General features: G+C 37.8%; 1 long non-coding RNA gene across 1 annotated transcript in view; it reads right to left on the bottom strand.

The window, feature by feature from the left end:
- Positions 1 to 433: 433 nt before the first annotated feature.
- LOC113939308 overlaps positions 434 to 17,988 on the bottom strand; it is a 43,051-nt gene continuing 25,496 nt past the window's right edge. Inside the window, exon 3 of the long non-coding RNA XR_003525191.2 lies at positions 434 to 2,888. This is a non-coding gene — a long non-coding RNA (uncharacterized LOC113939308). The remainder of the gene's footprint in view (positions 2,889 to 17,988) is intronic.

The following is a 17,988-nucleotide window of genomic DNA, read 5'->3' as shown; positions in this document are numbered from 1 at the left end:
AAGAAATTAAGTACAAGGAGGTACAGTGGTTTCAACGAAGTCACACAGCAATTTGTGACAGAGTCAACTTTGAAGTTGGTCTTTGTGCACTACCATGACAGAAGAATGTGATAAATACCTTAATAGGGATATGAGCAAAATGCTGCAGGAAACCCTCTGCAGTAAGGGGGTACACTCACTTTCCCTGTGGGAGTGAGGATGGGGGTGTGTCGGTCAAAGAAAGTTTTACAGACAAGATGACATTTGAATTGGTGTTGAAAGATTAAGAGGAGCTCACCAGGGGAAGACTGAAGAAATGTCTTTCTGGGGAGAGGGAAGAGTCTATGTAAAAGATAGAAGCCTGAGAGGGATTAGAGGAAACACAAGGAATCCCCTGTGCATAGGGTAGAGAGCAGGCTTGGCGGCAATGAAGTTAGACGGTGGTAAAATGATGCCCGACTGCACAGGGCCCTGCAGACCGTGCCAAGGAGCTGGGCTTTGTCCTGTGTGCAAAAGAGAGTGGATTCGCCACGTGCTTGTTGGAATGCTGCCCTGGGTAGCCTTGTGTAGACCATCTGGAAGAGGTAAAGCAGCGACTTGGATGGTGGAAGAGGGGCATTACTCAAGAGTCATTTCAGCTGGATAAATCTTGGTGACCAAGTGGATGTGGAGATGGAGGAAGAGAGAGTTAAGAATATCCTAAGGACATATCACCATGTTCACTATGTAATTGTGAAATGTTAGGGCCATGACTAGATAAACATCACAGGCTTACTTCTTAGATTCCAGTCAAGTTGTGTAGATAGGTTTTTCTTTGGATCAGCTCGTTTTCCCCTACGAATTACAGATGGCAGAATATATCTTCTTGTTTCCATCTGATAGCTAGAGTTAAGTTTTCCAAACCTGCGTGTCTGCACCTCTAGTTCTGGGCAATTTAAATGATTAAGGAGGTATTACTATGTAAGACATTTTAATAAAATAGCTTTATTAAGAAGTAGCCATTTATTATGATTCAATTTTTACACCCTTATGTGGGAACAGTGGCTAAATATACAGTTTCCCACTGAACCCTGAGTTCATAGGGCAGTCCCCAAAGTTCTCTGGGACAGGATGTCTGTTGCCTCCCCCCATCCTCTGTCATTCGGCCTGCTTTCTGCATTTTAGCCTCTCTCCCATTCCCACGCCACCACCCCTCTGGTCCTGGTCTCTCTCCGGTCAACAGAGTGTTATTGCTATCCTCAGTTCCCAAAGTGGAGTAGCTGTTGGGGCAACAGGAGCTTGATTTGGGATAAGCAATAGAGATAAGCTCAAAGTCCCAACAAAAAACAGAGTAAGAAATACCCTGCCATTTGAAACCTTGGCTGACCACACTCCAGCCTTGTGTTTATAAAGCCTTCAGTGCAGCACGGAAGAGACACGGAGATAGAAAATTGGAGGAGATGTTCAATTTTCTCCATATTTAAAGTTGTGGGAGAAGTCAGTTATATATCTTAGAATGCTTTTCTTTTTTTTCTTCCTCTCCTGCTCTTAGAGTACCTATCTAAATCAGATCTTGTTGAAAGCAGGCTAAAATATTCTGAAATATTTCCTTTGCTTTATAAGGACATGCTAAACTGAGTTTTTAAAAAGTGGAATGGATGATTTAAAAGCTAATACTTTAAAATGTCTACTCTAGAAAAAAGGAATAATCAGAATCATACATAGGCTTCAGATTTTATAGATCTCCCAATCTATTTTGAGGTTAAAGGCCAAGGTTTGAAAATTATTCCTTCCTTATTTATATCACCCTTGGCTGAATTCTGAGAAATGTTAATCATTTTAATGAATTTTGTGGCCTGCTTTCTTTTCTTTTTTAGGAAAATATAGTAATAAGTGAATGCATGATTGCATAGGAGAATTTCATATAACATGGAATCCTTCATAAATGTCTTTCTGTTGGTCTAGGTTTAGTAAAGCAAGTAATACATATTGATTCAAATACATTAGAATAGTCCTATGAGCTTTCGATACTGGCCATATAATTAAGAATCTGTGTGATTATTTTACTGACAACTGGTGACTTAGGAGGGCCCAGGTTTAACATGGAAAGAGTTGACTTAATTCTAGTATATATTAAAACCTTATTTGTGCAGTCTTCATTTTATTAGGAAAATGTGTATTTTGGAACTTATAAACTATGTTATTCAAGATGTTTTGTTTATTTATGCAAAAAAAAATTTGCTAAAACTTCCAGGAAGTTTGGCTTGATTCTTGGCCATTGATATTTCTGCCAAAATGCATCTGGAGACCTTACATGAATGTTTAGAGTTTTAAGAAGTTGTTCAAGAACCACACCAATGACTGCCCTGATTTTGAAAAAGCACAACACAGAAATAATGAATTGCAGACACGAATCATGGAACCATAGGAGAGAAAGAAGGCTCCAGAACCTTTTAACCTGATAGAGGTTTTTCCCAGGCATAGGACACATCTTCATAAATTATTCATAGCTCCTTTCTTCAACTTCTCAAAAGAATTCTTGGCAAACAAATGGTTAAAATCCCCTGGTCTAGGACCTCCCATTGCTCTAAAAGTATCAATCTTATTTTTATCATTAGCTGAGCACTCAGTTAAACAACAAACAAATGGAGGAACCCATAACTATTTTTACACAGAGAAGGTCGTAAGTCCTAGCCACAGAAGCAACACCTCCTTCTTTGTGTGAGTTTTGCTGTCACGTCATTCATTGACTCCAGACGGGGCTTTCTTGGCTTCCTACACCCTCCAGGCTGTGCAGCTGTCTGTGTGAACCAGGAACTCCACGATCCTGACTCACCACCCTCTTCCTGGGTTCATCTGGTCTCCGCACAGTGCACAGCTCCATGAGATGCTCTGCCACACTCACTGTGAGCCAGAGAAGCCGAAAATGGCTAAGGAAAAAAATAGAGCAATGGTCATACTTTATTCCTGGAATGTGTTATTATTAGTTTGGTCCAGTTAAATATTAAATGAAGCTGGCAGAGTCAACAATTAAATCATTAGTTTTATTCATTTTATTTTATTTCATACCTCATAGGAATAGATTCTTTGAACAACACTTTGTGACTGAAAGAAGACATCAAGACTTAGAGTTTCATCATGACTGTTACTGTCAGTAATACATAGTCTTCTATATATGTGAGATGCCTGAGGACTAGTCTTACTTCTAATCCTCGTTGCAGTGGATCATGGCCTTCACAGCTGTACTGGAAAACAGGGTCGTTTGAAAGGAAGAATTGAACTCTAGGATAAAACTTCCCTAGACGAACCCTGAGAGACTATGGACTCTGAGAAACAAACTGAGGGTTCTAGAGGGGAGGGGGTTGGGGGGATGGGTTAGCCTGGTGATGGGTATTAAGGAGAGCATGTATTGAATGGAGTACTGGGTGTTATACGCAAACAATGAATCACAGAACACTACATCAAAAACTAATGATGTAATGTATGGTGATTAACATAACATAATTAAATAAAATTAAAAAAACTAATGATGTAATGTATAAAAAAAAGAAATTAAATTCGATAAGCTTTTATTGAGCCCTTCCACGCACAAGGTGCTGGAAATCAGGCAAAGATAAAAAGAAGACACTGACATTTTGTGAAGGCGTTTACAGACTCCTGTAATTCGTGGGCATAACACAATTTATACACATTGTTTTGGTGCAGTGCACTGTGCGATGATCGTATTGTACTATGAGGCAGGAAATAAACCTAGAATGCAGAAGAAAGGCTTCACAAGGGATGTGACCTCGGGTCAAGGTCTTAAAGACTAGGTGGCATATGTGTAATGGTTGTTTTCCGCCTGACTAGAAAAACAAGGGGAAAGCGGAGCTAAGGCAAGGAGGTGTGACAGTGCATGACGTGTTCAGAGAATGGAGAGTACTCCCAGGTGGCAGGAGTGTAGAGGGCGTGAGGAGAGCAGTGGGGAGGGAAGCGGAGGGTGACTGTCCTCAAATGATACATGTAAGAATTTAGACTTTTTCTACAAAATGTGTTATCCAAAGTAGTGTGAGCAAGGAGTATTAGGGTCCCATTTATCGTTTACTTTTTGTCTCTTTCTTTTTAAATGTATATTTTTATGTGTTTTTAAAAAATTTACCTCTTGGTGGAACAGTAAATGGATATCTTATTTTTTTTATAGATTTTATATTTATTTGACAGAGAGAGAGAAAGAGAGCACAAGCAGGGGGAGTGGCAGGCAGAGGGAGAAGCAGGCTCCCCGCTGAGCAAGGAGCCTGATCAGGATTCTGTGCGGGGCACCTGGGTGGCTCCGTTGGTTAAGTGTCTGCCTTCTGCTCAGGTCATGATCCTGGGGTCCTGGGATCGAGCCCTGCATCAGGTTTCTTGCTTGGTGGGGAGCCTGCTTCTCCCTCTCCCTCTGCCTGCTCCTCCCCCTGTTTGTACCCTCTCTCTCTGTCAAATAAATAAATAAAATCTTAAAAAACGCCACAATATTCCATCAGCAAATTGAACATAAATAAGTCCTATGTTGATGGCACTGACAGATAAACCCCAAATAACGTTAGTTGAAGCACGATGAAAAGAAGATATGTAAAAGCGTACCCTAATGACAGAAGTGTTTTTTAGGAAAAAAAATCATTTTTAAAAGCATTTAAGGTGAAAGCTTGTTATCTGGAAAACCGTCCTCTTGCTCTCCAAACCACCCGACAACAGTATTTCTATTCTGTGATAAGAGAAAAGGAGCTGGGCAGGCAGATAGTCCGACTCCCAAGGCCCTCGACAATCTTCAAGTCTCTGACTGTAGGCTGAAATTCTTACAACACTACTTTCTTGTTTTGAAATTTACCTCCTCCATCTTTTTTAAAGTTAATTTTTAGGAAGAAGTCATGTTCAGGATTATAACATAGAATCAGCCATGAGGTAGAAGGCTTAACAGTCTTTTATTTTCATTGATTTCAGTTTTACTGCAATTAGGTGGGGGTTTTGTTTAACTATTTCCTTAATTGTTTCAGAGAAGTCAGATGATACTTGAAATCGGAGGTCACAAACTTGAAGCTCATGGATAGAATTTGACTTACAGGTAGATTTTGTCTTTTTATTTCCCACACAGTTTCTCTTATAATTTTTAAATTTTAAAAAACAATAATTTAATTTTGAAAATTTGTAGAAAGAACATCAATATATGTTTTATCTAAAATCACCAATTTTTACACAGTTTGCACATTTGCTTTTCTTTCTCTCTCTATACACACACCTTCAGTTTTTCATGTTTTTATTTTTTTGTTTTTATTTGTTTTTAGTTTTTTTATTATTATGTTCAGTTAGCCAACACATAGTACATCATTAGCTTTTGATGTAGTGTTCATTGATTAGTTTTTCATGTTTTTAAAAAACTATTTAATAGTAGATTGCATATATCATTCCCTTTTACTCCCTAAGACTTCAGTATGTATTTTCTAAGAACAATGATAACTCTGATACAGTGATAACTTCTGTAATCCCAGTATAATAATCAAATTCAGAAAATTTAGCATGCATATATTTCTCTTATCTCCTTTCCATATTCCACCTTTATCCACTTATCCCGGTGCTCTTGCCTAATGCAGCTGTCCCCAGTGCATAATCCAGAGCAGGATCACATTCTGGCTTTAGTTATCTTGTCTGGTTTCCTCAGTCTGGAACAGTTCCTCAGCCTTTCTTTGGTTTCGCTTGTTTCCTTGTGATGACATCTACCACATGTTTAAAGAATTCCAGCCAGTTATTTTTATACAGTGTCACCCAGTGTGGGTTTTTCAAATGTTTCCTTGCGATTGGATTTTGATTCTGCAGTTTTGGTGGGAATGCTACAGAACAGATGTTGGTCTTTCTCAGGAAACCATGTCTGGCAGCATAAGATGCCCATGTGCCCTTCCTCGGTGATGGCAATTTTGGTTACCTTGGCAACATCTTGTCTATTTTCTCCATTGTATTGTTACTATTTTCCTTTTTGTGATTAATACATAATTTGCGGGGAGACGTTTTGACATCATGTAAGCATCCCCTTCCTTATCTGGCTCCCTTCCCCACCATGATTGAGCATCCATTAATGATTCTTGCCTAAAGGGTTTTTTTTTCCTTATGATAATCATAAAGTGATGAATTTCCAATTTCAATATTCCTTCTCTATATTCGTCAGCAGTAGACTATAAGGAAGTCGACTTTCTTTTTCTCTTTTTCTTTTCTTTCCTCGTTTCTCCTCTCTTTCTCTCTTTCTTATCAGCATGACTGCATGGATTATTTTTTATTCATTTTTGGTTTTTTAAAAAGTTTATTTATTTGAGAGAGAGAGAGAGTGCACATTAGAGGGGAGCAGTAGACAGGAGAGGGAGAAGCAGGCTCCCCACTGAGCAGGGAGCCCGGATGCGGGGCTCCATCCTAGGACCCTGGGATCATGACCTGAGCCGAAGGTCTTAACCACCCAAGCGCCCCTTATTCAATTTTGTTTTAATCCATTAGTTTTCATTTGATTCTCAAATTGTCCCACATCTGTCCCCTTCATACTGCCTACTTGTGTCCTTTTGATTTGCTTAGTTAGTTAGTGGCTCTCCTTTGTATTCTGGCACAAGCTGTGCTGTGACTTGTTTTGTATTTTCCCTGCGTCAGCCCCAGAATCAGCCATTTCTAAAGCAAACAAAAAATTGGTTCCTCTTAGTGTGGAATGATATTTAGAAAAGTTCGAACTCTGATCTGGGCACTATGCTCATTGCTTCTGGAATGTATTCTTTCTTCAAGGTCTTTCAGTAGTTTTGGGCTATCTGTTGCTGCATAACAAATCACTCCAAGCCATAATGACTTGAAACAACAGCTTATTAATGTCTCTCACAGTTGTGTGTGTTGACTGGGCTCAGCTAGGCAGTTCTCACTTGGGCTTCTTAAGCAGTTGTTGTTCAATGGTGGCTGGGGCTAGAGGTGTCTGAAGGTTTGACTGGAATTGACCTCCAAAGCTTGGCAGTTGAAGCTGGCTGTCAGTTGAGAGCTCAGCCAGGACTTTCCACTAGAGCACCTCTACATGGCCTCTCCAGGCAGCTTAGGCTTCCATAGCTTGATGGGTGGATTCTGAGAGGAGGTATTCCAAGAGTAAGAGAGAGAAGCAGAACTGCCTCTGCTCTTACAGGCAAAGTCTGCAACTGGCCCCATGTCCCTTCCTGAAAATTCTACTGATGAAAGTAGACACAGACAAGCCCAGATTCAAACAGGTGGAGACATAGATACCACCTCTCTTGTGCATGTGCAGGGAGAGAAGAGGTTGACAAGAGCCATCTTTGGAGACAAACTACCATATTTATATCAGAAATGATTAATTTATACTGATACCTCCGATTTTGTTCCAACCCCACAATGATCTCCCTTGTTTGTAGCTCCCTTCTTCTCGGTTGTTCAATCAGATAACACATAACACAGGATTGCTGCACACATTTCACTATGAAAAACACAGTGCAAAGAGATCAAGATTTGCTTGCAGTTCTTGCTTTTTTAGACTGAGGGTTTATTATTTAAATCTTCATACAGCTTTACCATGTTCTTATTGTTCGTTCAATTTTCTATTTTTTGTTGCTATTATAAATGTTGCTCTCTCTTTTGTTGCTATTACAAATAGGATTTTATCTTCTATAATCGTGTCAAAGTTGTGTTTATTTGCCCACTCAGTATTTCCTTTTATTCTTTTAAAGATTTTATTTATTTATTTGACAGAGAGAGACACAGTGAGAGAGGGAACACAAGCAGGGGGAGTGGGAGAGGGAGAAGGAGGCTTCCCGCGGAGCAGGGAGCCCGATGAGGGTCTCCATCCCAGGACCCTGTGATCATGACCTGAGCCAAAGGCAGACGCTTAATGACTGAGCCACCCAGGCACCCCACCACTCACTGTTTCTTAATAGATTGCTTGTGGATGTTTTAGTTGGAAATGCATTATTTCATACTCTTCACCACTACCCATTATGTTAGACCTGGCCTGTTAGTTTGCTAACCCCTAAAGGCATTTGTGTTTTTTTTCAACCATTGAAAGAATTTTTTTCAAATTGTTTTATAAAGAATCTAATATAAATAGTTTTAGTATGCAAAGAAATGATCCGTAATGCAAAGCTCATCCCAATATAGGTGTTTTACAAATTTAATTTTTATAGGTATATTTTTTAATAAGTTCACTGACCTCATAATTAATTCATTTTTATGCAAGGCGCATGTTTGGCCACCTGGTACTGTCCCCAAGTTAAGCGATGGGTCTTGTAATTTGAGAGATTCTCTCAGCTAGTACAATAATAATTATATATTGCCTGTGTATTAAATAAGAATTATTATGATAAACTTTGCATAAAATGTCTTCATGCTGCTTGGCATTTACAAATTCAGTCTTTTAAGAAAGAAGTTTACATCAGAATTACCCACCTGTCCCACTTTTAGCTCATTTAAAAAGTGAACAAAATCGGTCCTTGAATACAAAAGGCATTTATAACAAATAATCCTTGAATACTCAATTAATAGGCAAGGATCTAGAGCAATTATCTAATCATCTGTTAATTTTGAAGCATTTGTAGTATGGTGTTTTCTAACACCAACTAATTCTCCAATTCTCCAACATCAACTGGGTGTCTGACAATTCAATTTAGTTCTGACACTGTCTTCCTGGATTTAATATCAGATTTCACAAATTAAAGGGCCTAGTCCCAAAAGGCACCCCCAATTTTGACACCAGTCACAAGTAACGGGCCTCTCATCCTTCTGACTGGCTGTAAATTGGGGACTCCCACCACCCCCCTTCAGGTTTGATAATTTGCTGTGATGGCTCACAGAACTCAGGAAAACACTTCACTCATGTTGACCAGTTTATTATAAAGGATACAAGTCAAGAAGAGCCAAATGGAAGAGATGCATAGGGCAAGGGGGTGGGGAGAGGAGCAAGAGCTCCCGAGGCTTCTCCAGGTGCACTACCTTCCCAGAACTTCTGTGTGTTCATCAACCTAGAAGCTCTCCAAGTCTTGTTGCAGAGCTTTCCCAGAGAGAGCTCAGTGTGCAGCAAGCCTTCCCCTTCCCAAGAGGCATGTGGATAGGGCTAAAAATTCCAACCCTCTAATCTCCTGCTCTGGTGATCAGGCCCATCCTGAGGCCCCATCTTAAGTCACTGCTTTATAAACTCAGGTGTGACCCAAAGGGTTTGTTATGAATAGCAGAAGACATTCCTATCACTCAGGAAATTCCAAAGGTTTTAGGAGCTCTGTGCCAGAACTCAAGACAAAGACCAAATATATTTCTTATTATATGACAAATATATATGTCACATATAAACTATGTTTTTTTTGGATTTTTCCATAAATAACAGTGGAGAGAAAAAACAAAGTGGGAGACAAATATGAATAAACAGAAAGGGAGAAAACAAGAGGAGAAGGTTTATAGAGGTGAAGGAGAAAAAGAGCAAAGTGGAGAAAAACATTCACGTGCTTTAGGCAACTTTTTAAACTTTTTACAACATCCCACAGATTTCACAGAATTCATTTGAAGTTGGAATTGGTTTTAACTCTGAATATTAATTATGACAAAGGTTCTGGTCATTTTGAATTATTTTCTTTCTTTTAATGATGATGGTAGTGATGATGATAATTCATATTTTTGAAAGATACTGTCTGCTTATTGTTAAGATATATATCAGACTTACCATAAATTTTGATGGTTAAGTATTTTTATAAACATGTAGTTAATTTTCTTAATTGTGGAAAAGTCACAGGTAGCTTTGATACTACAAGAAAATATGAGTTAAGTCCTTGAAACTTAGTGAAATGACTCAGGAACCACTTTAATGCCAGGCAATTATTTTAGGAAACTTGAGCTATTATAATCATTTATTAACCAATTGTGGAATGGTTCACTGATGTTTTCTGTAGGAAATACCTAGCCACCAGAGTTGCATTACTAGATTACATAAATAAACATAACAAATTTGCCTGGGGCTAGCTTGTCAGGTATTTAGTTCAATAAAGAAACATCACTTTAAAGTGTCTAAAATAGCTCCCAGAGGTAAATCCAGGAACACAGGAATAATGAAAATAAGAATAGCTCTTCTCATTTGAAAGAAAACTCAGTTAACTGCTTCTTCTCAGCTAAAGTCTCTAGTGGACAAATGAGTAAGAACCAGTGTCTCTCGGGAGGAATATATTTGGGCAAATTTCTGTGATTACCAGAGTAGCGGTAAAAAGTTTTATTCTTATTGACTTTCTAAATAATTTCTTCTGTCACCTTCATTGCCATATGATTCTAAGAAGAGATATCTACCAATTAATTCAAGAAGTCTGACTTTATATTGAATTTGTTCTCAGATTGGTAGGAAAATCAGTGAGAAGGGTAGGCCATGAGACCCTGAAGAGTAAAGACATCAACAGCAACACTAGTAGCTACCATGTATCGTGTGGTTTGTAGGTATCAGGCACTGTTAAGTCTTTTACATAAACTTTCTTACCTTCCTCCTCCCCAAACCTTGTGCGGTATATAGAACCATAGAATCTCTGTGGAGGAATGACTTTCCACTTACTGTTCCTTTTCTGGTCTACAGAGCTGCCGAAGAATTTGTCTAATCTTCGGATCCAGGGATTTTTAAGAAAGTCCTTCAAGCATATTATTTTTTCTTCAAAGGTTATTCTTCATACTAAATAGTCTACATTTTTCTCTTCTTCTGTCTTCTTAGTATGAAAATTTGCCACCACCTCTATAGATGTGATTTTTGGAAATGTACACAGAAATTCAATGGCCTTCTAATATGTACATGCCTGAGGAGGGGGAAATCACTTCCTTTGTTCTGGACTCTAAAATTTTATGTATATTGCTTAGATTATATTAATTGTTGGCCCAGCCTTACCACATTATTCACTGTTTTTAAGTTTTGATGGTGACTATAATGCCAAATTAATTTTCACATGTGAATTACTGAGGTATGACCATCTATCCTAATTCTGTGATTACTGATGGGAGGAATTTTTGATTTATATTTTATTATGTACTTCATATATTTATTTGTGTTATTGTATTTCATACATAACATTTATATATTATTTGTATAGCCATCTTGTATAATATATAAAAATAAGCTTTATTTTATATTTTATTTATGTTTACATATTTATTTGCTATATTTATTTGCTTATTAAATTTTGTCTATTAGATCTGTTTATCATAATCTTAAAATCCATTTGTCTAACATATTTTATTTCCTTCTGCCCTCACGTCATGTCAATGGTTACTTGTTTAGTGAATTTGCCAGTTTGCCAAGCATTATATTTATGTCCTCACTGAAGTCACTGACCACAAAACTTTACACAGACATACACAAACACACAGTCTTGGATAGAACAATGGGACTATGCCATTATAAAACCTCACTCAAATTTAGATTTGTTCATTAATCAGTCTTTTGTTTGTATTACTATGTCGATAACAGTATACTTTGCCAGATACCTTGCTAAAACCCTTATCAAAAATAGAAAACTTTTCTTAGTTAATCCCTTGTTAACATTAATGAGACTTTATTCCTTAAGTATTCCATAAGTCATATTTGTAAAAGAGTTTTGTGTGAGAGACTGATGCCAAGGTCACCAGTCTATAGAGTTTATATCATCTATCTTCTTTTTCAAATTCAGAAAAATAGTGCCTTTTCTCCTGTCTCTGAATACCTTTTATGAGAACATTTCCTTAAAGATTGTGGACAATGTTTAATGTTTATTGTTTTCATTGTACCCTTAGGTCTAGGAGACCTAAGCTCATTTAGAATAAAAAAAAGTATTCTCTAACCGTTTCCTTCCCTAATATCTGCTGTAATTTCATTGTATTATTTTTAAGTTTTCTTTACAATACCACAATCACCTCCTTGATAGAGAAAATGTTGGAATATTTTTACCTTGTCATGTATGAACATGTCACTGTTCACCATCATCATCACACCCATTCTCTATTTTCCTGGGACTGCACTTAGGACAAAAATTTGTTTGTTCGCTCTTGATATTTTTGCAAGCCTTGGTTCATTTCCAGCTTTAACCCTGGTTATATTGTTCTTAGAGTAGACCCATTTCACACTTTGTATTCATCTTCTCTAGGTGTCATGATTTAATCTAACATTTATTAAATAGTTTCTATACATTATCTTGTTTAATATTCACAACATCCCAGGAGGTATGTGTTATTAACCCATTTTACAAATAAGAAATTAAAGACGTTAACCAAGTCAGGAATCTGGTATGCAGGACAGCTAGACAGAATAAGCAATCTTATTCCAGAGTCTGTGCTCTCAACTGTTATAATATATTGGCTTTTCCTTCCATGTTTTTTCCCCAACCTTTTAAATTCTGGAGAGCTCTTTTTGTAACCATATTCAGTAAGCCCCTTCTTTTTTAATTTTTTAAAAATTTATTTGACAGAGAGAGAGGGAACACAAGCGGGGGGAGTGGGAGAGGGAGAAGGAGGCTCTCTGCCGAGCAGGGAGCCCTATGTGGGGCTCGATCCCAGGACCCTGTGATCATGACCTGAGCCAAAGGGAGACGCTTAACGACTGAGCCACCCCTTCTTCTTATTAAAAGGTGTTAAATGTAGAATAATCTTGCTGCTCTTTTGAGTCACTTTTTCCTCTTTAAAGTAGATCTATGTTAGACTCTTTTTAGACTTTTTCATATTTTACTTCCTAAACTTTAGGTATCAGTCTCACTGTGACTAAGATTCCCTTTCTTGGGTGCCCCAAATTTAAAGATCACATTTTACCACAATTCTTGCATGAAACTTTTATCAGCCAATTTGTTCTTGAAATTCAGGATTAAAAGGTTATATTCTCATAGCTTCTTCTGCTTTCAGAAAAACTTAAGAAAAGTAAAGATTTTTCTAATATACTGCTTATAGCCAAAAGATATTTTCAATGATTATATTATAGATTTAAGTATGGAAGTAAAATATGGAGTTAAAAGTGCCACAGCACTGTACACACACACACACACACACACACACACACACGGAAAGAAAAGACCCGAATAAGTGTCTAGCTGAATGAATGACAAAAAATGGTACAAAGAACATTGTTGTGAAATTTTAGAAAAGAGAATTTTCTAAAAGCTTTCTGAGAAGTAAAGAACCTTGAACATGAGAATCGGAACATGAGAATCAGAGTAACACCGGGCTTCTCAGTAGTATGCCAGTGACTTTCAATGGGACGCCAAAAGAGAGTAGAGCAGTCTTTTTTTTTTTTTTAAGGAATGACTTTCATCCAGAATTCTTTACTTAGCCAAACTATCAATCTAATTTTGAGGGTAGAATAAAAATATTTTAAGACATGAAAGGGCTTAGAAAACATCTCCATGAAATCTTTTTTCTGAGAAGTTTCTTGAGGGAATAAATCAAGAAAAGGAAGACCTAGGATCCAGGAAATAATGAGAATAGAAACAACCCCCAAATGGTTACTTAATTATAGTAAAAAGATAGATAATTAGATGGGAGTTTAAGAGAACTAAAACCTTACCCATTATAGTGGGAAATAAAAAATGTCTGAAATTGGTAAATCAAGAAATAGCAAATAAAAATATAATTTATTGATAGCTGTTGATCAGAAGAAATAGTTAAAAAAGTTAAAAATTGGTTGCTCCTGAAAGTGGGGTGGGGTGAGATAAAGGATAGAGGCTTCCCATCATTAATTTTAAATACTTTATTATTTTTTAACCAAGTGCTTATGAATCAGAATAGGTTGTGTTATGCTTCAGTAGTATACAATCCCCAAATCTCTATGTCTTAAAACAAAAGCAATACCTGCATAATGAGTCAGTATGAGGGTTATCCTCCATGTAATCTTCATTCTGGAACCCAGGCTGATAGAGGTTGATCTCTTTTTTCTTTCTTTCTTTGTTTCTTTCTTTCTTATTTTTTTAAAAGATTTATTTATGTATTTGAGAGAGAGCCCCCGCTCTCTCAAAGGGGGCAGAGGGAGAGAATATACAAGCACACTCCCGCTGAGCATAGAGCCTGAAGCGGGGCTCAATCTCATGACCCATGAGATCATGACCTGAGCCGAAACCAAGAGTCCGACGCTTAACCAACTGAGCCACCCAAGCACCCTAAGGCTGATGTTTACATACGTTCACACCTTCAGCAAGGCTGGGAATTAGAAGGAGCAGGCCACAGATGACCATAGGCCATCTCTTAATTCTTATGATAAGATTTGCACACATCCCATCCTTTCATTTCAAAAGATTGTTGGCCAAAGCAAATCTCATGGCCCAGTTTGGTGGTACAGAGCTAGGAAATATATTCCACTCTCAGAGAGTGGCAGCAAATATTTGAGAATGATAATACAGTTTACAATAGCTTGCAATACTTCTACAATAGTTAAAAATACGACATAATAAATGTGTACCACTTAACCAATTACCTGTATCAATTAATGGTTAGCTATTTTCAAGCAGTTTTGCCATTTTGAAAGGATTGCTATGATGCTGAATGCTGATTGACCTATCAAAATGATTGAATTGGTGTTTCCTTGATGACATTTCAACAACATAGCTACATTATAAAATCTATCTTCTTGAGAGACCATCTTATCCTAGACACAGGTGAGTACATTGAAGTAGGTGGAGAAATAGATACCACCTCTCCATGGCAGACTGGCATGTATGGAGAGGGAGGGTAGAGGTTGACAGCAGCCATCTTTGAAGTCAAGCTACCATGTAGCTCAGAAATGGTGAGTATATACTGATACCTCACAATGATTCCAATCTCACAATGATTTTCCTGGCTTGATCTCCCTTCTCAGTTTCTCAGTCTAATAATATTTACAAAATAGTTTCAGAATTGTTGCATATATACCACCATGAAAAATTAACTTACTAAAAAGAGATCAAAATCTGTTTGTAGTTTTAAACTCCATCTCTAGGACTCAAGTTCTAAGCAATAAACCCAGGAAATTCATGATAAAAAGGCTCATCAAAATAGGTTCTACCTACTCTCCTAAAAGCATTCTTCTGAAGTTTGAAATTAACTTGGTATTTAGGCTACAGTGTTTAGAAAAATATAGAATGTCCAATGCTTAAAGAAAGGAAGTGCAAGGCAGGTTTAGATCACTTCAGTAAGTGAAAGAAACCTGAATGGAACATCTCCATGGAAAACTACCGAGAGGGCCAAGTGGGGCTCTTGGTAACTCTGAACATTTGCAACTTCTGAGTCACACTACCTGGGCTTTCTTTCCTCAAATACTAGCTTTCTTCTTTATCATATGCTGACTTTTGGTTTCTATTTACCCATCTAAGCCATTTTGTTGGCAGGAGCTATTTATCTATCTGTCTATTTATCTAGCTATTACCTGTCTAGAGCTCCTCAATAGGCACACCTGTAAGCAATTGTATATTACAACAAAAATGAACCAACCATTCTTTTGACTCCATTCTTTTGGTTGTTCACGGATCAGCTCTGTTGGCACGGAGCTCTCGGCCTGCAACTCTTCTGTTGATTTTCCAAAGGTGGAAAAATGCCCACCCCCCACCCCCATTTTGAAGGAGGGAGTCATGAAGCAAAAGCATCTAGACATGGTATTTAGCTTAGCTAAAGTGAGAGCTGCTGATCCACTAGCTAATTAAATCAGTGTTCTAAACAGTGAAAGGCCAGGATCACCTGGGAATATGAGAAACTTGCCAAATGCAATACTGTACCGACACTCAGGAAGAGGCCAAAGCTCATCCTAAAAATACAGGGGAGAAAAACAGCCAAGAATTTAGTGTGATCTGGCAAACTCTATCCAGAAAATTTATCTCATAAATTCAGTTTTGACCAGAAGTAGAAATCAATCTTTTCTTTTTTTTAAGATTTTATTTATTTATTTGAGAGAGTGGAGAGACAGTGAGAGAGTACAAGTGGGGAGGAGAGGGAGAAGCAGTCTCCCTGCAGAGCAAGGAACTCGATGTGGGGCTCGATCCCAGGACCCTGGGATCATGACCTGAGCTGAAGGCAGACGCTTAACTGACTGAGCCACCCAGGTGCCCCGAAAATCATTCAATCTTGTCTTTGTTCTAATTAGCTCCAACCCACATGCTAAGGTTGAGAAATAGGCCAAATAATTAAACATCTTGGAAAATCCCAGGAAATCCCAGACTCAGTTTCCTTACATCACTTAAGAACACACTTAGAGTTCATTTAATTTTGAAAATAAATTTCAGAGTATTTAAGCCACTTGTTATCCCTCACACAGTAAAGCAATTATTAGATAAGCTAAGAATCATTGTAATCTACCCACATTGGAGATAAATCATCTACTACTTGTATGATGGATACAAGTATGCAAGTGTATACTGCTCTTCATAGGAAAACATTTCAGCCAAACCCGGTCCAATGAGACCTCACTACCTTGGTCTTCAGTTACTCACTCAGCTGGGGGCTCTGATTCTCTTTCAGGTTGTCACCACCTTAAACTTCTGAAATAAAATCAACATTTTATCGACACATTCTTATTAATAGAAACAGTATTATGAATGAAGTTTCCAATATTTTCCAGGGCGAATGTTCTTTTCAGTAAATGGTCTCTTGGCACCTGCTCTGTAAACATTTAAACACTATGATTACAGTTCTTAAAATGACTAGAAGTCATTACTTAAAAGCTTCCTTACTACACAATTACTAGGTCACGTGCTTCTCCTATGCTTTTGTGCTACCCCAGCATGACTCAACTTTTGTTTGGGAAAAACAGACTTTTTGTCAGCAACAAAAAAATCAGTCTTTGATGGAAATCCATAAAATTAAAACTTGCATTATGTTTATGCCATCAAGCACATGGAAATAAGTATTGGAAGTATTGTATTTTTAGTATGTTATCAGACACTAATTGCTTATGTGCCACATCTAACATTGTAATAGGGCTTTTCTCATATCATTTCATCTGGACATTGCCCTCTGAGGTGGATACTAAAATTAAATTAATCTTGAAGAGAAAGAAATTGTTTAACAGGAATACCTGTGTCATCTTAAGTCACACAATATGTAAGTGAAGCTATTAAAGTAATTCTTGGAAAAGATAATCAAAGTCCTAATAGTAGTGATGAGAATGGTGAGGAGGCTGATTATGTGAGATATAGAAGGAACTGAGGGGCAACTGGAAAACCCCTTGGTTTATGTACCTGGGAAAGCACCAAAGAATCAAAGGAGACTCAAGCCATGTCTAGACTTTATGAAACCAGTCTTCACTCATCAAAAGTTATGCTCCACCTCATGACTTCTGGGTATGGATCTAAACTTCTTTTGGGGTTTCAAAGTCACTACAACAGGTTTGGCACTGATGTCTCTAGCAGGTCTCTTCTTTCCAAATCTCTCACTAGGCTCTAAGGTCATATAGGCTCTTGTTTCTCACCTCCTCTGCAAGAGAAGAACCAAATGGAGGAGGCTATCCTAAAAAAGAGCACTAACCTCCCAAGGGAAGGTTAAGAGATGGGCAATAGGGAGCAGAAAAGTGCAGAGGAACACCAGGGATTACCACAGTGGATATCAGTCACCTGCTACTTGGATGACGCCATCAGGATAGGCTCCATTCCAAAGTTAAGGCTCTCTTTTGTCTGACAAAGGGGAATCAAGCCAATGATCTACAAACAAAGTTTTTTGGGTTTTGTTTTTCTTTAAATCCCAAGCTTAGTGAGGATTAGATCCTAATAACCTACAATTTCGTATTGTGTTCCCCAAACTAGAAATCACAATAGATATGTTGTCCTTTGTTCCTTGTCAGTGTTGTCAGGCTCTAGTCTGTACACTAGTGTTAATCTTCATGATCACTGAACTTTCTATCTCTGGTTACAGAAGCTCCAGGCTGCATATATACAAACCAAACAATAGCTAGGGAAGGACAAAAGTTCATTCATAAGACAGTGTCAGAACTGTGATAGAATAGAGAAACTATTTTTTTCCCCTTTTAGATGGGGATGAAACACACACTATAGATTATTCTCATCGTCTGTGCTGCCACAGGGTAATTAGTGACAATTGCAGCTCATCATTATTTCCTTC

Source organism: Zalophus californianus, chromosome 4 (assembly GCF_009762305.2).
Source record: "Zalophus californianus isolate mZalCal1 chromosome 4, mZalCal1.pri.v2, whole genome shotgun sequence".
NCBI lineage: Eukaryota > Metazoa > Chordata > Mammalia > Carnivora > Otariidae > Zalophus > Zalophus californianus.
The sequence above is the reverse complement of the archived record's forward strand: the minus strand, read 5'-3'. Positions and strand labels throughout refer to the sequence as shown.